We start from the raw sequence: 20,975 nt of genomic DNA on the forward strand, positions 1-20,975 counted from the left end.
CCCCATACCACCCTCAGTTTCAATGATTCACTAGAAGTACTCACAGAATTCAGAAAAGCTGTTATGTTCATGGTATGGTTTATTACAGCAAAAGGATACAGATTGACATCTGCAAAGGAAAAAGGCTCATATAGCAGAATTCAGCAGAGATTAGGCACAAGCTTCCAGTTGTCCTCTCCCAGTGGAGTCATACAAACAGCACTTAATTCTCTAGCAATGATGTGTGACAACAGGCATTAAATATTGCCAACCAAGGAGCTCACCTAAGCCTGCTGTCCAGGGTTTACTATTGGAGGTCAATCACACAGGTAGGAAACACTGACACTGGTTACTCAGTGACCTCTCCTGCCCCTTTAGAGGTCAAGCTGACACAATACTGCTCAAGGCCACCCTGTGAATCTCATTGTTAGCATAAAGTATCTACTGTGGTCCTAGGCCTCAGGTGTACAAAGATACTCTATCAGGTAGGATATTCCAAGGGCTTAAATGTTATCTCTCAGGAGCCAGTCAAGGGCTTTTTAGAGTGCTTTAAGAGTATATAACAAAGGATTTAGCCTAATTTAGGGATAGGGAATGTCTCCCTGAGTATGTGCAAGCTTAAACTGTGATCTGGAAGATAAACGGAATGTACCAAATTAAAAGAGGGGGAATGTGAAAAGGGAGTAAAAAAGGAAGTGACAGTAGCAGGGATAGCATACCAGAGTGAATAAGCAGCATGGAGAAAATCTGGACACATTTATCATTTTTAAATTACTCCACCCGATCTCTGTAAAAAACATACATCGATGTTTATAGAGAAGAGAAAACTCTCTGCATAAATTTCTTTTAGATGCATCATTTAAATTTTATACCAAGAACAAACCCCTTCCTCTGGCCTGTATAGTTTAGGCTCCAATCTTTCCTTAGTCTTCCTTGGTAGTTCACACACTTAAAAAAATATTTAGTGACATTTACAACGTACCAAGTATCATGCAGGACTTTGTCAATATAGCAGCTAATCTCAGTTCTTGACCTTAGTGAGGAATTTTATCTAAAATGAATTGGCACGGTTTTACATTGTGAGAGTGTAAAATAAAGGAAAAACTATAAACAGGAATAACAGGTGGAATAAAATTTGTATGATTTAGATTTGGGTGGCAAGGACATCCTCTCTAAGAAATCACATTTGAACTGAGATCTAAAAGACAGAGGAGTGAGCCAGGTAAAGCATGAACATGATGGGGAACAGGAGATGAGTAGCAGTACCAGAAAAAAATCACAGGCCCGTCTGAAGATTCAGAGTGGGAAATACCTTGATGTGCCAGGGAACAGCAAGCAAGCCAATATTTCTGGGATGTTATATATAGAAGGGAAACTGGTCCAAGGAACAGGTAAAGTGAAAAATAAGGGCCAAATGATGGAAGTCCTTCTGGCCTATCACAAGAGTGTGCCTTTAGTTTGAAATGCAGGTACGGAGCAGAGTTCTAGAACCATTAATAGGCTGTTTGGGAAGGACAGCTAACGGCTAGTGGTTACAGCCAGCTCTGAGACCCACTCGTGCCTAGATATGGCTGTTTCAAGTCCTTTAACGCAACACACTCACATACACATACACACACACACACCAGACTTTATGCTTTCAGACAAAGAGCAGACTAAGGAATACTGTACACTCCCCATTAGCTTTGGGACAGGGGGAGTCCTGAGTTTACGCAAGGTCATTCTTTGAGTCCAGAGCACCTGGACCAAAAGGATCAGATCTCCAACCCTGGTAAATGTATAGGCTTACCTATGACTCTCCTCCTCAAGGCAAATTTTTCACCTCCTAGCCCTGCATTCACTGGTGTGCTGAGGCAAGCAAATTAGGCCCAGAAAAAAAATTTAATGGCCCTCAATATATATCTATGTACTGGAGACATTTAAAAACTGTAAAAGAAGTATTCCCTGTTCTTAAGTAGCTTGGAACATAGTAGGGAAGATAAAACATAGACAGAAATTTTCTCAAGTTCAAGCCATAAATCACAGAAGGGGAAAAACAATAAGATACAGAGGAGGAAAAAAAAATGAGATCAGACATTATTTCTTGGAAGGAATATTTTAGCTGCAACTCAACTATGTAATAGCTTCAACAAAAAGAAACAGGTAAATGTATTAGGAAAATTTGCAAAAGCTCTTTGAATATATACATGGGAAACTACATGAATTGGTTGATCTTAGCTTCTACTGGTGAAGGCCAAACTTCTGTTTCCCTCCACATGTTCTCAGAACAATTTGGAAGTTCCCCTTTCTGTCCTGGGACATATGCACAATACAATATACTTCGTCACTAAAGCATCTGAGCTATGGGTTTACAGAAAAGTCAGGTGGGGTATTGAAAAATTCAAATCAGATAATGTCAGAAGTGATGGAAATGTTTTACATCGGCTAAGCTTTCAGCTATGATTTCAAGAAGCCCAAAGAAAAAATGTTTCATGGACCTCATCACAAGACAGGAAAATTTTACTGAGGGTTCTCTGAATAAAAAATTAACCATGGGCTTCCCTGGTGGCGCAGTAGTTGAGAGTCCGCCTGCCGATGCAGGGGACAAGGGTTCGTGCCCCGGTCCAGGAAGATCCCACATGCCGTGGAGCAGCTGGGCCTGTGAGCCATGGCCGCTGAGCCTGCGCGTCCAGAGCCTGTGCTCCGCAGTGGGAGAGGCCACAACAGTGAGAGGCCCGCGTACCGCAAAAAAAAAAAAAACCAGAAATTAACCAAGGATGGTGATCAGGAGGTTCAAATTGCCGGTAGGTTAAGTCTCTGTGGTACTGCTTGTATCTTGCTATTAAATTTACCATAAACAAAACAGAAGGGACAAGGCTTGAGTTCCTTGTCCTCAAGAAGCAAAGCCTTTCAAAATGACACTGTGACAGGTTAAACTCCACATGCTCTATTTGAAGGAAAAATAAGAGAGGTCCCTAACAGAGGTAGGTTTGGCAACACTAAAGAAGCATTAAAAATTCAGTTCCTCTCATTTTCATTTGCAGCAGGATGAGAATTTCTCTCCCTGTCCCAGGCTTCCTTGTTTTGCATCCTCCTCCACTCTCACCCCTCATTCAGTACTATAAACACAGAAGAGGGGCAAAGACGTCTTAGAACTGTAACACATTTATTTGTTCATACATTTAACAAGTAAGTCCTGAACACTTACTAAGTACTGATAGGCCCACAATGAGCTAATAAAGTCCTGCCCACAGAGCACATGTATTTTTATGGATCTTACATTCTAGATCTTTCATCAAAATTATTTTGTGAAAAATTCTTTATTATCCAAAGAACGATGTGTTTGTCTTTGAGTTTCACCCTAGAGACTATTAAGAACCTACTCCTGTGACACACGGGGGGAAGGCCTGCAAGTACCTCCCCAACGTGGAACTAAGACCCTCAGGGAGGTGGAAGAAAACAAAAGGACTAACACACTGAAAAAAGGGAGACGATCAGACAAAGAAGTGAACTCCATGGTGCCTAGTCAAGATGGACTGACAAATTATTTAATGGAAAAATCAAGAATTAGTATGTACCATTTTCTTTTGGGTAATGGATTATACCTATACCCTCTCACACATTATAACAATAACCACAGAGTCTACATTTGAAGAACTCATTTTTCTCCTTCCCCCGACCCTTTCCTTGGAGGAAGTTCTTCACTAGGGCAGAGTAAAGGGATGTTTAATATTAGCAAGAGAAATTTTGTTTTTATGTAGATGCTCCAATCCAAAAAAAATCTAAAAAATCTAAATCCTCCTCAACTGATACTCAGGATCCTGACCCTCTGGGGTAGGAAGTGGTTTCAAAGAAAGAACAGAGGGGCGGGGAGGAGAAGGAGGAAGAAAACAGAACACCCTGCCGTGTACCCTTCTGTTCACGCTATGAAGTGGGCATTGCTTTGGGCCCTCCAAGAGACGGAGCCTCAGTCCCTGTCATGAAAGGCCCGCACCTTGACAGGGTGTATTGTACCTCACAGTCTGGTCCACAGGAGACAGCCATAAGGAAGACACAAGTTGCAAAAGGAGAGTTTGCCTCTGTTCTGCCCAAGGGAGAGAGCAAGCTTCACATAAACAAAGATGCAGGAAGAAAGGCATGGTGGTGGTAATACCAGTTCACACAAAGGTACAGATCTAGAGGATCCCAGAGTATGTTAAATGTAGAGCCAGCCCTCCAGTCTCCCTGCATTATAGAGTATCAGTAGAATTTTCTGGGAGTGAGACCAGAAGATATAATTGGATTTCAAGGTTTGGAAAAGTGTGTGAGAAAAGGAAGCCCATCAGAGAAGTTGGAATTCAATTCAGCAGGACATGTGAAATCAACCCAAAGCTTGCTGTTTGAACAGTGATGTCAGGATTAATAATTTGCCTGGAAAGGAGAATTTGCTATTTCTAAACTCACTGAGGTTGGGACAGAAGGACTTTAATTAGAGCCTAAGAAAAACTTAATAACTTTATACGGGTCATATGAGAAAGAGGAACTTTACACTCATTGTTCAGTTACTTCCTTTAGAACCAAATTGGAATATGATGGGAAAACATCACTATGGTAAGAAGGACAAGCTTCGGGACTTCCCTGGTGGCGCAGTGGTTAAGAATCCGCCTGCCAATGCAGGGGACATGAGTTCAAGCCCTGGTCCGGGAAGATCCCACGTGCTGCGGAGCACCTAAGCCCGTGCACCACGACTACTGAGCCTGCGCTCTAGAGCCCGTGAGCCACAACTACTGAGCCCGCGTGCCACAACTACTGAAGCCTGCGCGCCTAGAGCCCATACTCCACAACGAAGAGTAGCCACTGCTCGCCGCAACTAGAGAAAACCCGCGCACAGCAACAAAGACCCAACGCAGCCAAAATAAATGAATTAATTTAAAAAAAAAAAAAGGACAAGCTTCAAAGTATGCCATTAGTGTATAATAGGAGCCTGATGCTATTTATCTGAGAATAAAATTTTCCCAAATGAGCTAATACCAAGTGTAGCAGATCTTGAGCTGTACCATCGTGAGATAAATCTAAATGATATAAGGAACTCCTAATATCCAACCCAGCAGGCCAATGAACTCTTCCTTGAAACTGTATCAAGCTCACTAAGAATACACTCTTTGGAGTAAGATAGGACGACACTAGCTTTATCACCTTGGGCAAGCCACTTAACCTCTGGCTGCCACTGATGCAAGAGGGAGGAGATATGGGGATATATATATACGTAGAGCTGATTCACTTTGTTATAAAGCAGAAACTAACACACCATTGTAAAGCAATTATACTCCAATAAAGATGTTAAGAAAAAAAAAGAAGGCAGTTAAATATTTATTAATCATTGGCTGTGGATCAGGTGTCATGCAAACTACTGGCGTATAATAGAGAAACAGGCAGATGTAACCCCTGGCTTCCTAGAGTTTACATTCACGTGGAGATTATTCAAAATGGGAGTGAACAAACAATGCCAGTTTTGTAAAAGGAAGATATTTTTACAAAACCTTTGTTATGCTTATGTTATAAGTTATTGTGAAAATTATATAAAATAATGTATATAAATCCCTTCACTGGCCTAGTAATAAATACCGAATAAGGCTTAGTTATCATTAATATTATTAGTGACACTGTGGGCTTCAGGAAGTTGCATTTGTAAAAGCAATTTGCAAATGCAACTTTTGTGGAAGTCTAAAAACGTCAAGTAAAAAATGATTTCAAAGCAAGCAGATTCTCAGTTGCTAACAGGATACATAAGCACAGTGAAACTGACACTGTGCAAAAAGTATATATATACTTTGTTATTTATAATGACACCTACTATGGCAGACATCATTCCTTTTATCTAAGTGCTTTGCCATCCAATCAGAGAATCAAGATCTAATTTAATGGTAACTGGCTACTTTGGACAAAGAGAAGCAAGAGGCAGGTTAACTGCATTTCACAGGGACCAGAACATTAAAATAACCTAGGGAGTAATTTATTCTAAACACAAAGAATCGAGGGCTAGGAACATTTTCACCAACTATGAAAGACATCCATGGAATGGGGCTGTGTTAAAGAAAAGCCTAGTAAAATTCGCAGGCTCCCTTTTCTCAAAGTTTGCAATCTGAAAAAAATATTAAATAAGATAGAGTGGGTAATTTTTTTCAACTATAAGTTTTCTAAATATGGGAAAAACAGGTTAAGATTTAAAATGCAAAGACTTTACCAAACTGTGGTCTTCTAGTATTCAAATCCTAAAGCTTACTCAGGATTCCCTGGTTTAGTGTCTGCACACAGCAAGCTTTCAGGAATTACTTGTTGGATAAAGCAAATTTTCTGGCCTTGTAAATTCCACTGTGTTTTCATAATTCAATAGCAAAGCTGAAAACATTGCTTAGTCATTCCTTATGCAAAGGCCTTGCATGTTATACCACAGTTTTATTAATAAGCCAAGTATTTCAGGTTTCATGCTGTCTGACATGAAATTAGAATAAATTTAACTGTGCTATTTCCTCATACTTTTTCCTGTCCCTTACTAATCATTTTCCGTTATCAGCTGTTAACACACGAACCATCACAAAACCCAGCCTAAGCCTCTACTGCAGTTCCCTATGTTCCATTGTCAAACGTTGTTTAAAATAATTTGTTTTGATTTTCCAATGCTCTTAGGATCATAGGTGGTTTCATATTAAAGAGGAGGACTATTGAAAAAAGTGAGTTTGCTGAGTGATCACAAAAGGAATTGTCACAAAAAGAACTGAACAAGTCATTAGCTGCTAGAAATTTCATAGAACTTAAAATAACAGTTCTAAGTACATGTTCTGCCAAATTATTTTCACACTGAATGCCTACCATTGTCTGAAACATTATCCAAGCCACCATCAGTATTAAACTGGACCACTGCAACAGTGTTTTTTATGGCTTTCCTGCTTCCATTCCTGTTCCTAAAAGTTCATCACTGAGTGGCCAGAGTTACTGTAAAACTTAAATCAGATCATGCCACTCCCTTGTATAAATTGTTCCACTGCTTTCACTGCACTGGAAATTAATCCATATTCCCAACTGTGATCTTCAAGGCCTTATATAGGGTTCTGGCCCCTGCAGACCTCTTGAATGCCAACTCATGCTAGGAACCTGGACCTACTATATGTGAACCACACTGGCCTTTCTATTCCTTGAGTGCACCAAGTACCTCTCTTCTTTAGAGCCTTTGTATCTGCCTTTTCCTTTGACAGAATGTACTGCCCCAAGGTTTTTCTAATGAGCACCTTCTTATTCAACTCAGTTCTCTGCCCCATGTTTGAAGAGACCTACTGTCAACATCTAATCTAAAGGAGCAGCTACTCCTGAATTCACTCTCAACTCCCTCTTTCTTCAGTCACACATTTATCACTGTCTAAAATACTGTCTTCAAGTATTTGCTTACCTATTGATTAGCCGTCTGTTCAACAAGCCCACCCTTAAGATTTTCAATGCCCGCTGACACGTTTAAACATTTAAAAGTTATAAATCAAGCTGAAAAAACCTGCTAAATAAAATATATTCTATCTTCCTACCTTTGATAAAAAGGTTTAATAATGAAAGGCCAGGTTCAAATTTAGAATGCTCAGACTGCTTGATGTACTGTGCCAGAATATGCAGCCTGGGAGACGGGGGTAAACCCTGGCTCATGGCCCAACCCCTTTCCCTTCCCACCCTTTGACATTGTCCCACTCAGAAAAAAAGCCTCATATTAATATACAAAACACACCAACCCATTCAGCCATGTCTCATCTACAGTTCCTCCTCCCAGACAAGTAACAAGGCCCTGGCCACTCCTGAGACACAGAAGGGAGCACAACAGTGTCATACTAGAAGGGATTCATGAAACAGGCTTGTGCACTCTCTAGAAGTCAGCTCAGGGTGGTTTGGGCAGGGAATCCAAGGTGCCAGTTACCTGGTTTATGATCTCAAAAGAGAGGCAAGTCAGCAGCTTCCCTTGGCCATTCGGACACCATGGCCAATATGGAGGGATGTGCTGGATAGAGCCAAAGTGTGATCCCCTTACATGTAAGGCCCAGGACAGGGCCCTGCTTGTATGAATTTCAGAGAAGTATTGCAGTCTAAACCCCACCCCTATCCCATCTATAATCAGAATGCAAGTTCCACAAGAACAGCTCTATTTTGTGTTTTCATCCTTAAACATTTCTAAGCACTTAGTATGTGCTTAATACATATTTGTTGAATAAATAAATAGTTGGTACTTGAATGTTTATGGAAATGCATATAATGGTTTTTTTTTTTTTTTTTTGTGGTACGTGGGCCTCTCACTGTTGTGCTCTCTCCCATTGCAGAGCACAGGCTCCGGACGCGCAGGCTCAGTGGCCATGGCTCACGGGCCCAGCTGCTCCGCGGCATGTGGGATCTTCCCGGACCGGGGCACGAACCCGTATCCCCTGCATTGGCAGGCGGACTCTCAACCACTGCGCCACCAGGGAAGCCCGCATATAATGTTTTAACCTCAAAATATCTTTATGAGTGTCTAGATACTCGTATCTTCAACTTTTTAGTCCAAAACTTGAGTCCAAGTGTGGGGGCCGGGGTGGGGGAAATGAGTTCAAGGTCACATACTAACTGTTGGAACTAAAAATGAGGATTAAAAGGAGCCAGGTATTCCAGAGTAGAGACTCAGTTATTGCCACCCATCAGATTGCAATTATGTGGAATACATTTTTTAAAATACTAGACTTTACTTTTTAGAGCAGTTTTAGGTTCACAGCTAAATTGAGAGTATAAAATGTTTCACCCTTCAAGTAACACAGGAGAAAATGAGAAATTTAAGATCCACACTTCTTCACCAAAAATGATAGGGAACCGGGACCTAAATTATGTCAAGGTTAGGAAGGCCAACAGGCTGACCCAGGGTCCTCCCTGGCAGGGGTCCACTGTTCTTTGGAAAACTTAGAATCCAGAGACGCTAGAAACAACCTGAGATCTACTGTTGGACCTCTCAGGGCCTATCAGATAGGTTCAATGGACTGGGTGAAAACCTTCCCTTAAATGTGATGGTCATCAAAGAATAAACATCTAGAAAACAGGGCTTCCCACCATCATCAAGTTTTTCTAATCAAGGAAAAGCTATTGGCCCCAACTCAAAAGGAAGAATGTCAGTAGTCTGATCATATGGCAAAAGAACCATAGCAATAACAACGACAATCATCATGGCGAATGTATACTGAGTTTAGCTTTGCAGTCGTGAACTTCTTGCCCTCTCCACTCCCCTTTCTCTCTAATCCAAGGTGCCATCAGCCCTCACCTGGTGGAGAGCAGTAGCCTCCTCACTTAGGTCTTTGAGCATCCACACCTACTTCCCCTATCTTCATGCTGTGACCACAATTCAAAATGCAAACATACTCATGTCAACACCACCAACACCTTATCCTTCTTAAACCCTTCAGCAGTTTCTCAAAAATCTCAATTAAAAAAAAAATCAGATTCTACAACATGGTCTAAAAGGCCCTATATGTTGTGACGCCTGCTAGCATCTCCAGCCTCATCACACATCACTCATCCCTCTTGTTCCCTGAGCTCCAGCCACACTGGCCTATACTCCATTCCTCAGAAGCCTCCTGCTCCCTGCTGAGCCAGGGCCTTTGCACGTCTTACTCTCCATGTGATGAAACCGCTCCTCTCTCTCTCCCCATCTTCCCTTAGCTAACTTCTACTCATCTTTGAGATCTAACTCTGATGTCACTTCTCAAGGAAGTTTTCCTGTTCTTTCAGACTCAGAAAATACCTCAGAGCTGTAATACTGTATTGCTTTATTTCATATCCCTTGTCACAGTTAAAATGTTACACATATTTCTGTAGTTATTTAATTCATAGCTGTCTTCTCAACTAAGCTCACAAACTCCCCAACTTATAGGTTCCATGAAGGCAGAATGAGTGTGCCTTGCCTCACCCCTTTATTCCCAGAACTTAAAACCATTCCTGGGCAAGTGACATCAGCAACGTGGCTGAATAAGACATCCCTCGTTGTATCCCCCCCATCAACAACAACAATTTGGCATCCATCCACAGTCAAAAGTGCCTTTGGGGGAGCTGTGGGATCTAGCACCACACACCAAAGAACCCAGGAAGAGTCTCACTCACCCATACATTAGATAATAGGCATACAGACCTTGGTCCTGACTGTGGACACTGCAGGGTGTGTGAACTGGCTCCAGCCACTCTCAGCCATGGTCCAGGAGGCCCTGGAGAACACTGTCTTGGACAATCATGCAGATAAGAGAGTCCTTGCAGAAGTCCAAGTCTCCAAAAAAGAAGTTCCAGCACACTGTTGGAGGAAAAAAAAAATGAGTTTAGAGGCATTGAAGAAGACTGGAGGAAAAGTTTCCCTTTACCCATGTCATGCCTCCCCCAGGGTGGCACAGCTCAGTGTGCCAAATGAGACCTGCTAGGCCCATGATTGCTCCCACAAGGAAAACTGAGAGCATGTAGGTGAGTATCCAGCTTCCCCAGCTATATGAGATGTTGCTATAATCCCATTTCTCTCTTGCCCCATCCAGGGTGCTAAGTCATGAGCTGCATGAGTAGGGGAGGGAAAAAGCTGAGAGAGCTGAAGATAGGACTCTCCGACGGCTTTAAAGAGACATAGATCCTACCAACTACATCACAAACTACACCAAGAAGCCTGTCCATGAGACACTGGGGATGCCTCAACTACAGATACCCCCGGTTAACCCACGGGTATCCTCGGTGCTTTGGGTGCCTTGCCAACACATATCCCCACCCTGCAGCTAGCTCTCTGTGCCTGCTCCAGATGGTGGCAGAGCCAGTTTTGGAAGATGGCTAATGAGCACATGCAGAAAGCTGACCTGAATCTGTGAGCTAGAGACAGACCAATAAATTTGAGCTTGAGTTTGGCCCTTGAGAAAGCAACAGGAAGGTTGTCAGCATTTGGCCTGGTGCTTTCTGGGGTGGAGAGAAACCATACACTCTTACAAATTCTGCCACAAGAGGGAACAAGAAGCATGGAGCAGTTATATCCATAGAAGGTCTGAGAAAGCCTCATATTTCCTTAGTAGGGCTGATGGAAGATATTTATTTCCCACGGGCAGGTTAGTAAAGACAGGAGGAGGACATGACTAAAATGTAAATTAAGACAGCAACAGAAGACTAAGGAACATGAAAAAAATCAAGAAAATATGACCAACAAAAGATCAAAATAATCATCCAGTAACCAACCTCAAAGATATGGAGATAAGATATTGAAAATAACTGTTTGAAGGAAGATCACTAAGCTACAAGAAAACACAGAAAGACAATTCAACAAAATCAGGAAAACAATATGTGAACAAAATAAAACGTTTAACAAAGAGACAGAAATCATAAAAAAGAACCAAACAACAATTCTGGAGCTGAAGAATACAATGAATAAAATAAAAAATGCAACAGACAGAATCAACAGCAGACTAAATCAAGCAGAAAAAATGATCTGTGAATTACAAGATAGGACAAGAGATCTTCTCTAAGACATGTTATAATAAAACTGTCAAATATCAAAGACAAGGAGAGTTTCTTAAAAGTAGTATGAGAAAAGAAGTTGCAATTTACAAGGGAACCCCCACTAGGCTATCAGTGGATTTTTCAGCAAAAACCATTTAAGCTAGGAGAGAGTGGGATAATATATTCAAAGTGCTAAAAGAAAAAACTGCCAAACAAGAATACTTTACCCAGCAAAGTTGTCCTTCAGAAATGAAGAAGAGATAAAGACTTTCTCAGACAAATAAAAACTGAAGGGAGTTCATCACCACTAGACCTGCCTTATGAGAAATATTGAAAGGAATTCTTCAAGCTGAAATGAAAGGATGCTAACTAGTAACATGAAAACATATGAAAATATAAAACACATCAGTAAAGGTAAGTATGTAGTCAAATTCAGAATACTATTATACTGTGATATTGTGGTGTGTTAACTGCTTAATTCTAGCATAAAGGTTAAAGGACAATAGTATTCAAAGTAACTATAGCTACAATAATTTGTTACTGAATACACAATATAAAAAGAGGTGAATTATGGCATCAAAGACATAAATGGAAAGGAGGAATAAAAAGGTAGAGTTTTGTATGCAAAAAAGTTAACTTGTTATCAACATAAAGTAGATACTTATAAGTTAAATGTAAGCCTCATGATAATCACACAACAAAAACCTACAGTAGATTCACAAAAGAAGAACAGAAGGGAATTAAAGCATATCACTATTAAAAATTATCAATTCACAAAGGAAAGCAGCTGGAGAGAGAAAGGAAGAATGGAACTATTAAAAAGCCAGAAAACAATTAATAAGATGGCATTAGTCAGTCTTTATCTATCAATAATTAATCTTAATGTAAATGGAATAAGTTCTGCAAACAAAATGCACAGAGTGGCTGGTTGATTTAAAAAACAAGACCTAACTATATGTTGCCTAAAAAACGCTCACTTCAGCTTTAAGGACACACTCAGGCTCAAAGTGAAGGTACAGAAAAAGATATTCCATGAAAGTGGAAACCAAAAGAGAGTAGGGATGGCTATACATGTTTCAGACAAAGTAGATTTTAAACCAAAAATTATAACTAGAGACAAAGAAGGTCATTATATAATGATAAAGAAGTCAATTCATCAAGAAGATATAACAATCATAAATAATATATGTACCCAACATCCAAACACCTAAATATATTAAGCAAATACTAACAGATCTGAAGGGAGACATAGGCAAATACTAACAGATCTGAAGGGAGACATAGACAACAATACAATAATAGAGGACTTCAATACCCACTTCCAAAGATGAATAGGAACGAAAAATCAAAAGGAAACTTTGGACTTGAACTATACTTTAGACCAAATGGACCTAACAGGCATATACAGAACACTGCATCAAACAGCAGCAGAGTACACATTCTTCTCAAGCACACATGGAACATATTCTTCAGGATATGTTATATGATAGGTAACAAAACAAGTCTTAGCCAATTTAAGAAGACTGAAATCATACTAAGTATGTTTTCCAACCATAATAATATAAAACTAAAAATTAGTAACAAGAGGAAAGTTGGAAAATTCACAAACATGTGGAAATTAAACAACACACTTAACAACCAATGAATCAAAGAATAAAATCAAAAGGGAAATAAAAAAATATTGAAACAAATGAAAATGAAAACAAAACATACCAAAATACATGGGATGCTGCAAAAGCAGTGCTGAGAAAGAAGTTTTAGTAATAAACACCTACAAAAGAAGACAGATTTCAAGTAAACAAAATAACTTTATACCTCAAGGACCTAGAAAAAGAACAAATGAAACCCAAAGTTAGTAGAAGAAAGAAATAACAAAGATCAGAGCAAAAAGAAATGAAGTAGAGACTAAAAAGACAACAGAAAAGATCAGTGAAAGTAACAGCTGGTGTTTTGAAAAGATAAAATTGACAAACCTTTAGCTAGATTCACCAAGAAAAAAAAATGAAAAGACCCAAATAAAATCAGAAATGAAAGAAGAGACATTACAACTGATACCACAGAAATATAAAGAATCATAAGAGACTTACTATAAACAATTATACACCAACATATTTGGCAACCTAGAAGAAATGAATAAATTCCTAGAATTGTACAACCTACCATAACTGAATCATGACTAAACAGAAAATATGAACAGCAAATAATGAGTAAGGATTAAATCAGTAATCAAAAATCTCCCAACAAAGAAAATTCCAGGATGGTTTCCCCAATAAATTCTACCAAACATTTAAATAAGAATTAATGCTAATTCTTCTCAAACTCTTCCAAAAAATTAAAGAGATGGCAACATTTCCAATCTCATTTTATTAGGCTAGCATTACTCGATACCAAAGCCACATAAGGATGCTATCAGAAGGAAAAAAAAGAAACTACATGTCAATATCCATGATTAATATAGATGCAAAAATTCCCAGCAAAATATGAGCAAACTGAATTCAACGTAACATTAAATAGATCATACACCATGATCAAGTGGGACTGATTCCAGGGATGCAAGGATGGTTCAACATATGCAGATCAATAAATGTGATATACCACATTAATAGAAACAAAAACAAAAATCATATGGTCATTTCAATAGATGCAGAAAAAGCACCTGACAAAATTCAACAATCTTTCATGATAAAAACTCTCAGCAAAGTGGGTATAAAAGAAATGTACCTCAACATAATAAAGGGCACATACGACAAACTTATAGCTGACATGACACTCAAAACCTTTTAGTTGAAAATTTTACTCTCAGATGAGGAAAAAGACAAGGATGCCCACTCTCACCACTCTTATTCAGTATAATACTAAAGTCTTCACCAGAGTGATCAAGCAAGAGAAAGAAATAAAAGGCCTCCAGATCAGAAAGGAAGAAGTATAATGTTTGGTTGCCAATGATATATCATACAGTATATAAAATCCTAAAGACTCCACCAAAACCTGTTAAATAAATGAGCAGAGTTGGAAGACAGAAATTCAACATAGAGAAATGAGTTGTTTCTATGCATTAACAACAAAATATCTGAAAAATAAAGGAAACAATCCTATTCACAATAGCATCAAAAATAATAAAATACGAATAAATTTAATCAAGGGTGTTACATCTGTGAGAATGGCTATTATCAAAAAGACAAGTAATAACAAGTATTAGATGCGGAGAAAGGGAACATTCATGCACTACTGGTGGGAATGTAAATTGGCACAGCCACTAAGAAAACCAGTACGGAGGTTCTTCAAAATTTAAAAGAGAACTACCACGTGATCCAGGCATTTCACTTCTGGGTATATAACCAAAGAATATGAAATCACTCTCTTGAAGACATATCTGCACTCCTATGTTCATTGTAGCATTACTACACAGCCAAGATATGGAAACAACCTAAGCGTCCATCTATGGATGAATGGATAAAGAAGCGGTAGTGTATATATATATACACACACATACCTATATACATGTACATATATATATAAATAAATATATATATATATATATATATATATATAAAATGGAATACAATTCTGCCATAAGAAAGAAGGAGATCATGGCTTTGGGACAACTTGGATGGACCTTAAGGACATTATGCTAAGTGAAATAAGTCAGACAGAGAAAGACAAACACTGTATGATATCACTTATATGTAGAATCTAAAAAAGATAAACTCACAAAAACAGAGTAGAATGATGGTTGCCAGGGGCTAGGGGGTGGGAGAAATGAAAGATGTTAGTCAAAAGATACAAATTTCCAGTTCTAAGATGAATATATTTTGGAATTTAATATGCAGTATGGTGATTATAGTTAGTAATACTGTATTATATACTTGAAACATGCTGAGCAAGTAGATCTAAATATTCTCAACACAAAAATGAAATGGTAATTATGTGAGGTGATGAAGATGCTAACTGACCCTACTGTTAGTTGGGTTTTGCAATATATACATTTTGCAATATGTGAGTATCAAATCGTTACACTGTACACCTTAAACTTACACAATGTTGTATGTAAATTATATCTCAATAAAGTTGGGGAATAAAACATTCCTAGCACACATTTGGTGCTCCATAAATAGTTCTTGAATAAGGGAATAGGTAGAATAGAAGAATAGTTCCTTGTGTGCAAAGAATTGTGTTCTGCATTATTCATGTTATAAATGAGGAAACTAAAGCTTAAGAAGTTGAGTAATTTCCCCAACATCATATATTCAATAAACTGATGCTGCAGCCAGGAATCAAGCCCCCATTTTCTGACTGAGAGCTTCTATATGCTCAAAAATACTATGTAATAATAACATGTCTGCAAAAATTTACTTCACCTGCCTCCCCATATCTAACTTTTCTTCCATATCATAACTTCACTTGGAGATAATGTTTCAGCAGAAATGAAAATATTCCTAAGTTATTCTAGCACTTATTTTCAAATAGCAATGTGAGGCCAGTCCTTCAAAAACATTCCCACTTTCTATGAAATGGAAAAGACGTTCAAAATGTATTTATTTACCACAGACAAACTGAAAAATAATGTCAGGTACCCATGGTGTTATACTAAATCATTCCATTTTCTTTCCTAAAACAAATGGTATTATCAACCTCATGCCACACAAGTCTTATACTACCCTGCTCCATGGTATTGAATTAACCTTTACCTGACATTTCTAGGTAATCATTTTGGGAGCCACCCAATAAATCATTTAATAAAATGAAAATGGAATAACTTTGCAGAAAGAATGTGTGCTCATTTTAAGTACTCCTAAATGGAGGCAACTGCACTCAACAACAAAAATAGCTCTTTGCATCACCAAACATAAACGAGTGGATTGGCTTTCCACAAAGGCAGCCAGGAAGTATCTGGCCATGAACCAGAATAGGTTTTTTTTTTTTTTTGGCCTCTATTTTTATTTATTTATTTATTTATTTTACAACTTTATTGGAGTATAATTGCTTCACAATGGTGTGTTAGTTTCTGCTTTATAACAAAGTGAATCAGTTATACATATACATCTGTTCCCATATCCCTTCCCTCTTGCATCTTAATGACATCCTCAAACAAGGACAACTATGCCTGTGGGGTTTTCTTTCCTGCCCTCTTCCCCGTTTGTGGCCACTGAACTTTGCAACTGATCGAAAAAGCAGATTGCTTTTTGCAAGGCCATTGCATCACTGCGTGGTATAAAAACTGGTAACTAAAACTCCTTACCATTTAGCTTAAGAGATCACTTGTCTTTCGGAGAGAGAAGCTGAAATCTATTTTAAAATATGGAAATGGATGGAAAAGTCACCTTGAAGAGAATTTTGGTTCTGCAAAAGGTCATTTTAATGACTTAGTTATCCCAGTATAAAGAAGTGGGAGTCAGTTGTTAACATTCCTGAGTACCTCAGCAAATCTTCATTCCTTCATATGCCATGCTGGTTTCTCAGAACAAATAGACTAGTATGCCTAAGGAGGCTAGAACCCGAAGGAGGGAAAGGAGTCATACCTGGAATCCTTATCTTTGAGATCTGATGTTTGGAAATTAGAGGACTGGCCCAGAATAGCTTCAACCAAGGCCCAGTGGTAAGACAAGGAAATACAACTTCTTTGAAAAATGAGGCTACTACAAGCTGGCAACTCTGCCTCAACTCAAGAGTCTGAGATTGTAGGAGAGGGTAGATTTAATAGGAAAAAATAGCTTATGTAGCTGCTACTTCCTCTGAAATACCTCCTTTATTGAGTTCTCAGATAAAAAGATCTGCCATTTCACCTCATATGGGATCTTTGAACACTTACACAGCAAAGACCTTTCTGAGGATTTTAAATAATAATTGGCTTGAGAGTAATGCAATCAATGTATCCAACAGTAAGTAAAAAGCACAGAATAGTGATCAATCAGGAGTTCCCCTTTAACAACAATGAAATCAGGATACTCATTACTTTAAAAAGCACTGCATTTGTTTACATTCCATAAAATAAGGAAGTTTTGCATCTCTGCGAAGTGTATACCTATAGATCAGTGGTTATCAAATAGGGGCAATTTTGCCCTCTCTCACAGAATATTTGGAAATGCCTAGAGACATTTCTGTTTGTCACAAAAGAGTGCTGATACTGACCTCTAATGGACAGAGGTCAGGGATGCTTTGAAACATCTTACAATGCAGAGGCCAGTCTCCCATAATAAAGAATTGTCTATCCAAAATGTCAGTAGTATTGAGGTTGAGAAACCCTGATATAAATCAAAAAGAAACATCTTAAAGTCACAAAAAAAATACTCAGATCTCATTACAAACTCCGCAAAAGTCAATGAATATGAAAACTGACAAAAACTTTGAAATCTTTCCATTTTTCAGACAACTGATTGAGTTCTTCGTCCCAGGAATACACTCATAAAGGCGACTGAAGAAAAACTCTTCAGTCATTCTTTCCAGTATAATTCTAAATCCACACTGACATTCTGGAGGTGTATCTAAGACAGGCTCTGAGAATTTTATCTATACTTAAATGGACAAGCCAAGTTACTATACAGTACATTATGGGGCATTTTGTGTACTTGGCAATTTGGCAAAAGAAACTGAACCAAAACAAAATTTTAATAAAAAGCCAGTGCTGTCAAGTAATATCTAGAAGTAGCCTGGGGCCACCTAAAATGAGTTGTTCTTTGATTTCTAATGTAGTACTAAGAGTGAAGTCTGGTCAAACAGAAGAAATTTTGAGTCCCAGCTCCATTTTAACAAACTGTTCTTTTGTAGAATCCAGATTCACATACCTCACTTAAAAATAATGATTGTACTTATTTCAGGGGGTAATTATGAAAGTTAAACTAGATGGTGCTTATCAAAATATTTAGGACATTAACAGCTTGACACTCTACAAATGTAGATAATAGTGACATGTTCCAAGCTAACCTAGGTAAGTGTCACAGGATGAAACTTGATTGAAAGAAGAGAATTTGGGGAATTTTCTCTATTGAAAGTGTCTCTTCTTTTGGAAAGTTTGACTTTCAGTAAGACATCAATTTAAACCACTAAGATACTGAAAGACAGGGGAAAGCTTATGCATTACTTCATGCTGATTCTAAATCAGGGTATTTTGTTAATGTTGACATAAAGTAAAAACTTTGTCACAAAAAATAGAGTAATAATTACACAGGATTTCCACAGTTTTACTATTATAGAACTTCAATTGTTGGATGACCAATTCAAGTATTTCAAGATCTCACCTAAAGAAATAAGTATAAAAATAAATGATAATAAAGACATGAAAAGTGACATAGTTCTGCTGGAAATTACAAATTTATGCATTTAAACAAAACATAATAAAACAAAACAAAAATTAGCATAATTGTCAATTTAACATTAGCCATATACGATTTAGAGGTGAATAACTGAATAAATTCTCAACTTCTCAATGAGAATTTCTTAGGGGACATACCTACCTTGTCTAATAGAGAACATACTACCTACTCAGTAATCCCAAAATATCTACCCCAGGGTACCTATCCACGCTATACCATTAATATCATTTGACTCATAACACTTCCAGCTTGAAACCAACTTCATACTTTGTCCAGTTATACACCAATGGCCCAGTACATACACATAATTTATTGTTCCAAGTGGGTAGCTAAATCTACAGCCTTCAAATGATTTACACTTTCTATGCCCAATCTGTTACACATGTCATAATCTTGATATTAGAGATATGATTTTGGCCTAGGATTTTGAGCCTCCTGGACACTAATAAAAGAACTAGACAGAAGCTATACAAGAAGAAAAGCAGCTTTATGATAGAGTTTGCCCAATACACCTTTTATGTTGCAATACTCCACTGTCAATAAACAAAAACTCACATGCTTTAAAAAGCAGTGCTTTTGTGTTATCTCGGTAAGCATGAAATTCTCCATAGGTTCCCATCAAAAATTAAGGAATAACAACAACAGGAGTAAGAAAGTTATGAGAGGTAACACAAACTAACAAAGTGCCTGGAATATGGTAGGAAATCAATAATGTTAACTATATTTAATATTACTAAATGAACTCAAAATATCAACATTTAAATCCAATCATTTTCTAGAACCAGAATACAGAGAGCATAAAATAATTTACCTCACAAACTTTCGACCTCTATCCAAATATCTCCAAGATACTTTTAAATTATTTCATTATGTGGGAATTTACTGTAGCAAATTGCTTTATATACTTGTTTAAATATAGGTTTAAATAAAAAGAACATTAGTTGACAGCTGGAAGATCACACTATATGCAGAATAATTTTATTCTAATTATATGACTAGAGAGAATATGTGTTATTTTATCCATTGTTCATCTCTTTCTTTTGGAAGATTTCTCTCCCCTAGTCCATGTAATTTGGGGAACTGAGATTGAGAACCATTAGAACTGCATAAATATGAGCTTCATGGGGACCTTTGCCCCCAGTATGGAGAAAGTATGCCTGAGAAATACAGGAGGTATAGAAGAAATGGGATTCCAAATATAAAGAGAGATAGTCATTACAGTTCCTGATCGTTCCTAGCAAGGATTTTAATCTTAAGATTTTAGTCTTAAGACTAATGGGAAGCCATGAAGCCATTGAAGAGAATCAATCAGGAGACAAGCATGGTCATGTTAACACATGGCAAAGATAACTCTGACTACAGTGTGGGACACAGTTTGGATGGGAAATAGAGTGAGTGTGTGAAATCCATTTTAGAGGTTATTTTTGACATTCAGGCAAGAAATCAAAGCATCTTTTCATGTGAGTCTTCCCTGACCAACATCAAACCTGACAAAGAGACAAAGAGTTTATCCCCAGCTACTATGTACTTTAATGGTATCTTTTCTTCCATCATATTTATCTCAATTTAAGATGTATAATTTGTATGCTATAGGCTTTTTTTTTGTAATGCCTGCTCTTCACTAGACTTGCCCATGAGTGGCAGGGATTGCATCAGTTTTATTTACTTCTTTTAACTCCAGTACACAGAAGAGGGTTTAGTTCAGAATTTAGGCCCAATAAATATTTGTTGAATGACTGAATGAATGGCCAGCTTAATAAGGGTTGACACTAACCTTCACTGATCTCAGAAATATGGTTTCAAAAGAAATGCTATCTCTGGACACATGATAAATAGAGATGAAAATAAATACATGGCTGAACACTCATTTGTATCAATAATTACACATCTACAAGCAGATTTTTTTCCCATGGCTGTCAGTAAAGGAGACTGTTTTTATCTTTCTTTTGCTCAACATTACACATTACAACAAACAGAAAATTAGCAGAAGTTGTTGGAAATTAGAAGAGTGGAAAAGAGTTGGACAACATATAAGGCAAATCCTTTGACTACTAAGTAAAAAAGTTGCCTACAAACTAAATCTACATCAAGATTCTAAAGCAATCTCAAATATCTAATTACTAGTCTGATAGATTTTTGTACATTTTCACTCACCCTCCAGTAAATTAGTTTGATAATATAGAAAAAGAGTTCCTTTAAGGTTACTATACCTCTAACTGAATT

This window comes from Hyperoodon ampullatus (assembly GCF_949752795.1).
Source record: "Hyperoodon ampullatus genome assembly, chromosome: 4".
Taxonomy (NCBI): domain Eukaryota; kingdom Metazoa; phylum Chordata; class Mammalia; order Artiodactyla; family Ziphiidae; genus Hyperoodon; species Hyperoodon ampullatus.